Here is a 9,833-nt window from a genome sequence, read left to right as displayed (position 1 = left end):
TGCTAGGCCCGTGCTCTGCGCGGGTTCCGCTGGCAAAGGTAACGGGCGGGGAGAACCGCCGTGAGGGAGGGGTTAGAGGCAAAGTGCCGCCCCAGCTTTTCCAGCTCTCGGTGTGGTGTTACCCTTTTCCGGAGAGAAGTGATGGAGAACCAGGACCCTGCTCCGTGAGGCCTGGCCTCACATCCCGCCAGCGCTGCGCTGAGCTCCCTCCTGAGACTGGCCGGCACCGCGGAATGAGGACGCGGTTCCCGAAATACACTATCAAGGTGTAGTTGCAGTGTGTTGTGAAAAATGCTATTCCTACGGAACACTTTCCCATTTGCCAATCCCTAAAATATTTTAGTGAGAACTTTGTTCTATTACTTTTTTTTAAATGGCTGTGTCCAGAGAAGTAGTTCGTATGCTGTATAGTAATGAAAGCTTTTAGAAAAATTATATCTGATAATGAGGTCTACTTTAAAACTACACACTCACGCAGAGTTGGGACTACTTTGTGTGCTTTTCCAGTCTGAAATTAAGCATAGTATGCGGATAGATTATTAAACCATTTTTCCTTGCCCCACCCCAAAGAAAATCTGTAGGGAAGGAATGCATGTTGACAGTTGTGAGATTTTAAAACACATGGGCGAGATCTTGAGCAATGTATTTATTGAATACTGTGAATTTAGCAATTGAGAGTTAAAAGACAGAATGTTGCCCTAGGCAGGAGTCCTCGGTCTCCAGGATCTAAGGCCTAATAATCTGAATTGGAGCTAATGTAATAATAAAAATAAAGCACACAATAAGTGTAATGCACTTGAATCATCCTGAACCCACCCCCACTCCCCGTTCTTGGGAAAATTATTTTCCACCAAACTGGTCCCTGGTGCCAAAAATGTTGGACCTTAAGTATCAAGTTAAGCACGCATAGTAGAGAAAATACAATATGGCTAATAATTATAGGAATTTCAAAAGAACTCAGAATGGAGTGGTCAGTGAAGGGCTCTTGGCTGGATTTGAGTAAAGCTCTGAAGAATGATTATGGTTTAGTACAGTGTTATTCAAAGGAATGGTGTGGGTCCCATTGGTGGAGGTCCCATTTGTAATCAAGGAAATCTAGTAACAACTACACTTTTTAAAAAAATGAAATTGTCTAGTGTGGAAAAGCAGTGTATGGCATTTGGTAAGGTTAAGTATTACTTTATATATGTAAATGTACACTGGGGCTTCCCTGGTGGCTCAGAGGTTAAAGCATCGGCCTCTAATGCAGGAGACCTGGATTCGATCCCTGGGTCAGGAAGATCCCCTGGAGAAGGAAATGGCAGCCCACTCCAATATTCTTGCCTGGAGAATCCCATGGACGGAGAAGCCTGGTGGGCTACAGTCCACGGGGTCGCAAAGAGTCGGACACGACTGAGCGACTTAACTAACTATATGTACACTAGGTCATGTTTATAAAATGTATTTCTCATTGTGTTTCTTTTTTAAAATGTTTGAAAGCCACCGCTTTAAGAAAGGGAAAGAGGAGAATCAATAGCAAAGCAGTCAAGAGCGATAGTAATCTTCAAGCCAATAAGTAATTTATCATTTTAAACTAATTTAATTCAAGTGCACAGATAAAAAGCAAATGATTCTATTTATCAGAGTGAGTACTGGGTTACTATTCAGTTCAGTTCAGTTGCTCAGTCGTGTTCGACTCTTTGCGACCCCATGAATCACAGCACGCCAGGTCTCCCTGTCCATCACCAACTGCTGGAGTTTACCCAAATTCATGTCCATCGAGTCGGTAATGCCATCCAGCCATCTCTTCCTCTGTCGTCCACTTCTCCTCCTGCCCCCAAGCCCTCCCAGCATCAGAGTCTTTTCCAATGAGTCAACTCTTCACATGAGGTGGCCAAAGTACTGGAGTTTCAGCTTTAGCATCAGTCCTTCCAAAGAAATCCCAGGGCTGATCTCCTTCAGAATGGACTGGTTGGATCTCCTTGCAGTCCAAGGGACTCTCAAGAGTCTTCTCCAGCACCACAGTTCAAAAGCATCAATTCTTCGGCGCTCAGCCTTCTTCACAGTCCAACTCTCACATCCATACATGACCACAGGAAAAACCATAGCCTTGACTAGACGGGCCTTAGTCTGCAAAGTAATGTCTCTGCTTTTCAATATGCTATCTAGGTTGGTCATAACTTTTCTTCCAAGGAGTAAGCGTCTTTTAATTTCATGGCTGCAGTCACCGTCTGCCGTGTTTTTGGAGCCCAAAAAAATAAAGTCTGACACTGTTTCCACTGTTTCCCCATCTATTTCCCATGAAGTGATGGGACCGCATACCGTAGACAGCATAATAACCACTCTCAATGCAGATCCTATTGATATGTTTTCCTGTGTGGCAGAAGGAACTTTGTACATGTGATTAAGTTAAGGATCCTGCAATGAGGAAATTACAGGATTATCTAGGTGGGTTCAACATAATCATAAGTGTCCCTATAAAATGGATTACAAGAGGTCAGAAAGGGGAAAAGATGCTATACTACTGGCTTTGAGGTTGAAAGAAGGAGCTAAGGAGCAAAGCAGTGTAGGAGGCTCCTAGAAGCTGCAAAAGGCAAGGAAACAGATTCTACCCTAGAACCGCCAGAAGGAGTATAGTTCTGCAGACCCATTTCAGGCCTCTGACCTCCAGATATGGGAGATAAGTAAACCTGTATTGATTTAAGCAGTTAAGTTTGCAGTAATTTGTTAGAGCAGCTATGTGAAACTAATAATAGAGAAAAATGGTGATTTTTTTTTTTAAACTGACTTAAAAATCTGAAGCATGCCATGTATTTAATTGATGGGCTGTCTGTGTTTATATTTGAATTTCTAGTTTGAAAGTCATTTTCTGGAAATAATCATCTAAATTCTTATCTTTTAACCTCTGATTCTTATCTTTAACACTTTTATTCTAGTTTCCAGAACATTGCTTCAGCTTCCTCTCCATAAACATTTTGTTGACTAATTAATTAATTTCATTATGTTTATACCTTTTATTTTTTCCCTATTGCCTCATAAAATACTGTTTTTGGGTTTCAGGGATGCATTATTTTATCATCTCTCTCTAAGAATCTTAAAGACATTTTAAAAGTTTCCTTCTGTTCCCTATATTATCTGTATCCTCTCAGATTTTATTTTCAGTTATCTTTTCTGATTTCTAGTTTTTAATTTTTATCTTTTTTGATATTTTGCAGCTGTTCCTTAAATATCTAGTAAGCCTTGGATTTCTGTTTGTATTGAAGAATGAAGATTAAAATAGTGATATAAAGCTCAATGTGTGTTCATAAGAGGATCAGATTTTTCATTGGAAAATTTTCAAACATTCTGTAGAATAAAAGGCACTAATGATGATAAGAGCAGAAGTCAATGAAAGTGAAAACAAATGTGCATTAGAGGAAAGCAACAGGCCAAAATTGGTTCTTTGAAAAGATTAATAAAATTGAAAAGCCTTAAACTGACCAAGTAAAAAGAGAAAACTCAAAATACAAATATCAAGAATGAAAGTGGTAATATCCTACAGGTGATAAAAATAATAAGAGGATATTAAGAACAAATATTTATATCAAAGTATTTGACATTTTTTGCTTTCCTTGAAAAATACAATTTACCAAAACTGATAAAAAAGGAAATAGACAATGTCAATGACTGTATCAATTTTGAGAAATTACATCTATGTTAGTCTGCTCTAGCTGCTATAATAGAATACTACAGACTTGGTCACTTAACAGAAGTTTATTTTCTCACAGTTGTGGAGGCCTGAAGTCTAAAACCAAGGTGCTGTCAGTGTTGGTTTCCGGTGAGACCTTTCTTTCTGGCTTCTAGATGGCGGCATTCTCACTGTGTCCTCACATAGCCTTTGTGCATGCACAGAGAGAAAGATCCCTGCGGTGTCTCTTAACTCTTCTTATAAGAATAGCACTCTTATTGAACTAAGGCCCCACCCTTAAGACCTCATTAAATTTAATTTATTCTCCAAAGGCTCCATCTCCAAATATAGTCACATTGAGGGTTAGGTCTTCAAGGTAGGCCCTAGGGAAAAACATAATGTGTGAAATGAAGACTTCACTGGATCACCTAACAGCATTACTTATCCAAACTGACAAACAGAGTAAAAAAGTTTGGAAAAAAACCCAGCAATCTTAGTGACCTGTAGGACCATTTCGAGCTATCTACCACAGATGCAGTTGGCGTCCCAGAAGGAAAGATGGGCAAAAGAAAAAAAAAAAAACATTTGAATAAAAATAATGGATAATTATCCAAATTGATAAAAACTATAAATGGACATGTTTAGAAATTCAGCTAATCCAGACAGAATTAAGAAAGGAAGGAGAGGAGGAATTGGGGGAAGAGGGAGGGAGGTCCAAACAACCCCACTGACTGCTGAAAACCAGTGATAAGGAGAATATTTTAAAAGCAGCCAGAGGAAAAGATACATCACATATAGGAGAACAAATATTAAATGATTAGAAATGTTCCTTTCCCCTTTGTTATTTGCAAGATTATGAGTAAAGTTGGTGTGGTTTCTTCCTTAAATCTTTGATAGAATTTACTTATGAAGCCATTTGAGTCTGGGGTTTTCTTTGTGAGTTTTTCATTACAAATCCTATTTAATTGTCATAAGTTATTTACCTTTTGTAGCCACCTCAGAGAAATTAAAATGTATCCACAGAATTGTATGCATTTATAAAAGCAGCTTTCTGCCTATAATAGCTCAAATCTTTAAACAAGGCAATGCGTACACACACATACACACACACACATACTGGAATACTACTCAGCAATAATATTTGATGATCTTGGATATTTCTCAGAATTCTTATGTTGAGCAAAAGAAACCAGATACAAAAGAGTATGCGATGTTATGATTCCATTTTTATGAAAGTCTAGACCAGACAAAGTTAATCTACAACTAACTATAGTTACATAAAGCAAATTAGTGTGGCCTAACACCAGTGGTGGGATATTTTTGCATGAAGTTGTAGGAATCAACAATAAAGTAGCACAAGGAAACATTTTGGAAGTGATCTAAATGTCAGTTTTCATTCCAATCCCAAAGAAGAGTTTGCCAAAGAATATTTAAACTATCGTACAATTGTGCTCCTTTCACATGCTAGCAAAGTTATGCTCAAAAAACTTCAAGCTAGACTTCAGCAGTACATGAACCAAGAACTTCCAAATGTACAAGCTGGGTTTAGAAAAGGCAGGGGAACCAGAGATCAAATTGCCAGCATTCTTTGGATCATGGTGAAAGCAGGGAATTCCAGAAAATTCCCTTCTGCTTCACTGACTATACAAAAGCCTTTGTGTGGATCACAGCAAACTATGAAAAATTCTTAAAGAGATGGGAATAACAAACAACCTTACCTGCCTCCTGAGAAACCTGTATGCAGTTCAAGAAGCATCAGTTAGAACCACACATGGAACAGCTGACTGGTTCAGAACTGGGAAAGGAGTATGGCAAGGCTGTATATTGTCTCCCTAGTTATTTAACTTACATGCAAAGTACATCATGCAAAATGCCTGGCTGGATAAATCACAGGCTGGAATCAAGACTGCCAGCAGCAATATCGACAACCTCGGATATGAAGATGATACCACTCTAATGGCAGGAAGTGAAGAGGAACTGAAGAGCCTCTTGATGAGGGTGAAGGAGAGTGAAAAGGTTAGCTTGAAACTCAACATTCAAAAAAACTAAGATCGTGGTCCCATGAATTCATGGCAAATACAAAAGGAAAAAGTGGAAGCAAGGACAGATTTTATTTTCTTGGACTCCAAAATCACTGTGGATGGTGACTGCAGCCATGAAATTAGAAGACACCTGCTCCTAGGAAGGAAAGCTTTCACAAACCTAGACAGCATTAAAAATCAGATAGATACATCACTTTGCAGACAAAGGTTCATATAGTCAAAGCTATGGTTTTTCCAGTAGTCATGTATGGATATGAGAGTTGGACCTCAAAGAAAGCTGAGCCCTGAAGAATTGATAGGTTCCAATTTTGGTGCAGGAGAAAACTCTTATTAAAGAGTCCCTTGCACAGCAAGGAGATCAAACCAGTCAATCCTAAAAGAAATCAATCCTGAATATTAACTGGAAGGACTAATGCTGAAGCTCCAATAATTTGGCCACCTGCTGCAAAGAGCCAACTCATTGGAAAAGACCCTGATACTAGGAAAGATTGAAGGCAAAAGAAGAAGAGGGCAGCTGAGGATGAGATGGTTAGATAATGTCACCAGTTCAATGAACATGAACTTGAGCAAACTCCAGGAGACAGTGGAGGACAGAAGCTGGCATCCTGCAGTCCATGGGGTCGCAAGAGTCAGATACAACTTAGCCACTGAACAACAACAAAATATTACACAATTTTTTTCCTTTAGCCACAGACTTTATTATTTGAATATTTGCAACTATGACTCTATACACAAATTTTAATTTCTTACAAAACTCTACATTCCATATTGCTAGGTCACTTCACTCTGTTTTATGCCACATTTCCATCAAAAGGCATTTCCCCAAATCACAATCTGCCTGATTGTGTGTTTGTTGTTGTAGTTTAGTTGCTAAGTTGTGTCTGACTCTGCGACTCCGTGGACTGTAGCCTGCCAGGCTACTCTGTCTATGGGATTTCCCAGGCAAGAATAATAGAGTGGGTTGCCATTTCCTTCTCCAGGGTACATTTTTAAAAATGTTTATTTATCTAACCGTGCCAAGTCTTAGTTGTGGCATGCAGTATCTTTTCTTTTAGTTGTGGCATACAAAATCTTAGTTGTGGCATGTGGGATCTAGTTGCCTGAACCAGGACTGAGCTCAAGTCCCCTGCTTTGGGAGCTCAGGGTCTTACCACTGGAGCACCAGGGAAGTCCCTAAATGCTACACATTTTAACTGTAATGAGGGTACATGGATGTATGCATCTGTCACTTAAGATGGTAATTTTTTTACATAGTAATTGTGTAGTAAGTAAATTATACCTCAATATAGGTGATTTAAATAGAAAAATAATTTATATTTCTATTAACTATCAAGAAACCATAGAAAAGAACATGTTTAAAATACATTTGTGGCTTAAAACATACCATAAAATAGGAGTATACAATGGGATAAATCTAATGAAAGATTGAAAAATCAATCCAGACACTTAAGAGGTGTGCAATTTACTATATGTGTGTTTTACTTTAACAAAAATATTAACAAAAATAAGTTGCACATATGACTTGATAAAAACAAGCCATAAATGAAACTATTATGTTAATATTAGAAATGTTAAAGTAGGCATGATTAAAGATATTTTAAAGGAATTGTGGAGATAAAATGGGTATAGGAGATAATGAAGAAGAAAGAGTTTAAGATAATTCAGACTTTAAACCTGGATAATTGTGAAACCTCTATAATTAAAAATAAGAATAAGATTTATCTACTAAGGACTTGTGTTTCAAGCAATGATCATGAATTGTGTTTTGAAAATACTAGGTTTAAAGTTAAAATACTTAAATGTAAAATATTTATGTTCAAGTCTGCTATGAATCTTTAATATGTTATTATTCTGAATAAAAATCACTTTAAACAATTACATAGAATCTAAAAATTCAGGCATTAAAGATTACCACAAATCTCATAGCTCTGAATCCTACTCCACACTGATGATGTATTAGAGACAATATAGAAGTATTATAACTGATTTTGGTATTCCAGGGTAAATCACACATGAGTATGATGTATCCTTTTTATACCTGACTTTCCTCAAGTTGCTAGTAATTTGCTAAAGATATTTATATCTGTGTTCTTGAGGGACATTTGGTTTATAATTTTCTTTTTTGGGGGTAATCTTGTCAGATTCTGTTATCAAAGTTATACTGGCTTTATAAGAAAGTATTCCCTCCTCTATTTTTGAAAGTTGCTTTATCATCTTCTTTCAGTTTTAGTGATTATAGTTTTTAAGGATTTGCCCATTTCTTGTAGGTTGTTAAATTATTGACACATGTTTTAAATTATATGCCCCTAAGTCATTTAATCAGTGCAGGTTTCCTAATGACATCCTTTTCATCCTTCCTGTATTGGTCATTTATTTTTTTTTCTCACATTTTTTGATTCAACCTACTAAAGAATCTTTTTTAAAAATCTTTTAAAAGACCAACTTTCCATTTGTTGAGTTCTCTATTTTCATATTTTTATTCAGTCTTCTCATATCTTTTAATTTCTTTTTCTACTTATTTTTAAATTCTTTCCTTTTTTTTTTTTTAGCTTTCTTAGCACTGTGTTTTCCTCTAAGCATAGGTTTAGGTATATCCCACAAAGTTTGATACATTGTGTTTTCATTATCTTTCAGTTAGAAAATTTTCTAATTTTTCTTATTGCTTCCTCTTTGAGCTAGAAATGGATTATTTAATATTTAAGGATTCTCTAGTGTCTTTTTGTTACTATTTTCTATTATAGTCAGAGAAGATACCCTGAATGATTTCAATTATTTGGAATTTTTGAGTCTTATAGTACAGCATAAGTCCCTCTTCCATGTTTTATTACTTAAAAAGACCGTGTATTCTACAGTTGTGGGATTTAGTTGTTCTGTAAATATCAGTTAGGTTAAGTTGCTTGATAATGTTGTTCAAATCTCTCTCCTGACTGGTGTGTGTGTGTGTGTGTGTGTGTGTGTGTGTGTGTACTTGATTCATCAGTTACTCAAAGCAATATGCTAAAATCTCCAGCTATCACTGTGGTTTTGCCTGTTGTATGATCAGACCCCTCAAAATGGCAGTTCTCCTCTTTGAATATCCCCTGCTCAACCAGTTCCTTCCCCAGACAGTTATTATTCTAATCCTTGGACCAAAGTAGCTTTACCTGCTAGTTTATCAAGGGAAAACACTTGTCATCATTAGCCAGTGGGGCTGCAAAGGACCCGCCTCTGCTAATTTACCTAGTAGCTGATGAGCCAATCTGAGGTTAGAAAGAAAGAAGAAAGTCCTTCAGTCGTGTCTGACTCTTTGTGACCCCATGGACTGTAGCCTACCAGGCTTTTCCGTCCATGGGATTTTCCAGGCAAGAATACTGGAGTGGGTTGCCATTTCCTTCTCCAGGGGATCTTTCAGACCCAGGGATTGAACCTGGGTCTCCCGCATTGTAGGCAGACGCTTTACCATCTGAGCCACCAGGGAAGTCCATAATCTGGGGTTAATTGCCCCTATAAATGGTAGCCTCCTTTTCCTGGAACAGTGAAGATTACTGCCATGTCCAGACTGCCTTTTGGGTTGAGGTGTAGCTCCAGGACTTTGGACTTATAAGATTTCAAACTGTTGATGTTTCTGTCACCATTTATAGGTTCTTTCTTCCATCTCACAACTGAATTACAAGGCTTGCAGCCCTGCAAGGTGTAGGTCAACGCCTGTATTTCCCTTTAGTTTTATAAACTTCTGCTACCTTTCTTTTGATGCTCTTTTAGTAAGTGCAGACACATTTGTCATTGGTAGGACTTAAGGAACTAACCTTTTGTTAATGTGAAATAACTTTATTTATGTCTGGTAATTTTCCTTGTCTTAAAGTCTACTTTGTTTGATATTAATATAGATGCCAGTTTTCTTATGTTTAGTGTTTGCATAGTTCTAGAATTCTCATTTGTTTCTTTTTTGGAATTTTAATATCTCTTGAAATACTCCATGGCTTCTTGCACTATAATGAAACCTATACTGTAAAGTCTTTAATGTATTTATAATACTTTTTAAGTCCTTGATGCTAATTACAATAACTGGATTCTCGGTGAATTGGTTTGTATTGACTGTATTTTCTTTTGATTATGGATCCCATTTTCCTTCTTTGTATGTCTTAAAATTGTTTTTTTGTGTATTA

The 9,833-nt window shown here is 37.2% G+C and overlaps 1 protein-coding gene across 1 annotated transcript in view; it reads left to right on the top strand.

Moving 5' to 3' along the window:
* Positions 1-32: 32 nt before the first annotated feature.
* FAM227B (family with sequence similarity 227 member B) overlaps positions 33-9,833 on the top strand; it is a 226,116-nt gene continuing 216,315 nt past the window's right edge. Inside the window, exon 1 of the mRNA XM_040227601.1 lies at positions 33-266. The gene's annotated coding sequence lies outside the window, so the exon portion shown is untranslated. The remainder of the gene's footprint in view (positions 267-9,833) is intronic.

The sequence above is a fragment of the Oryx dammah genome, unplaced genomic scaffold, assembly GCF_014754425.2.
Source record: "Oryx dammah isolate SB20612 unplaced genomic scaffold, SCBI_Odam_1.1 HiC_scaffold_26, whole genome shotgun sequence".
NCBI classification, from domain to species: Eukaryota; Metazoa; Chordata; class Mammalia; order Artiodactyla; family Bovidae; genus Oryx; species Oryx dammah.
This window is presented reverse-complemented; position numbering and strand designations above follow the sequence as displayed.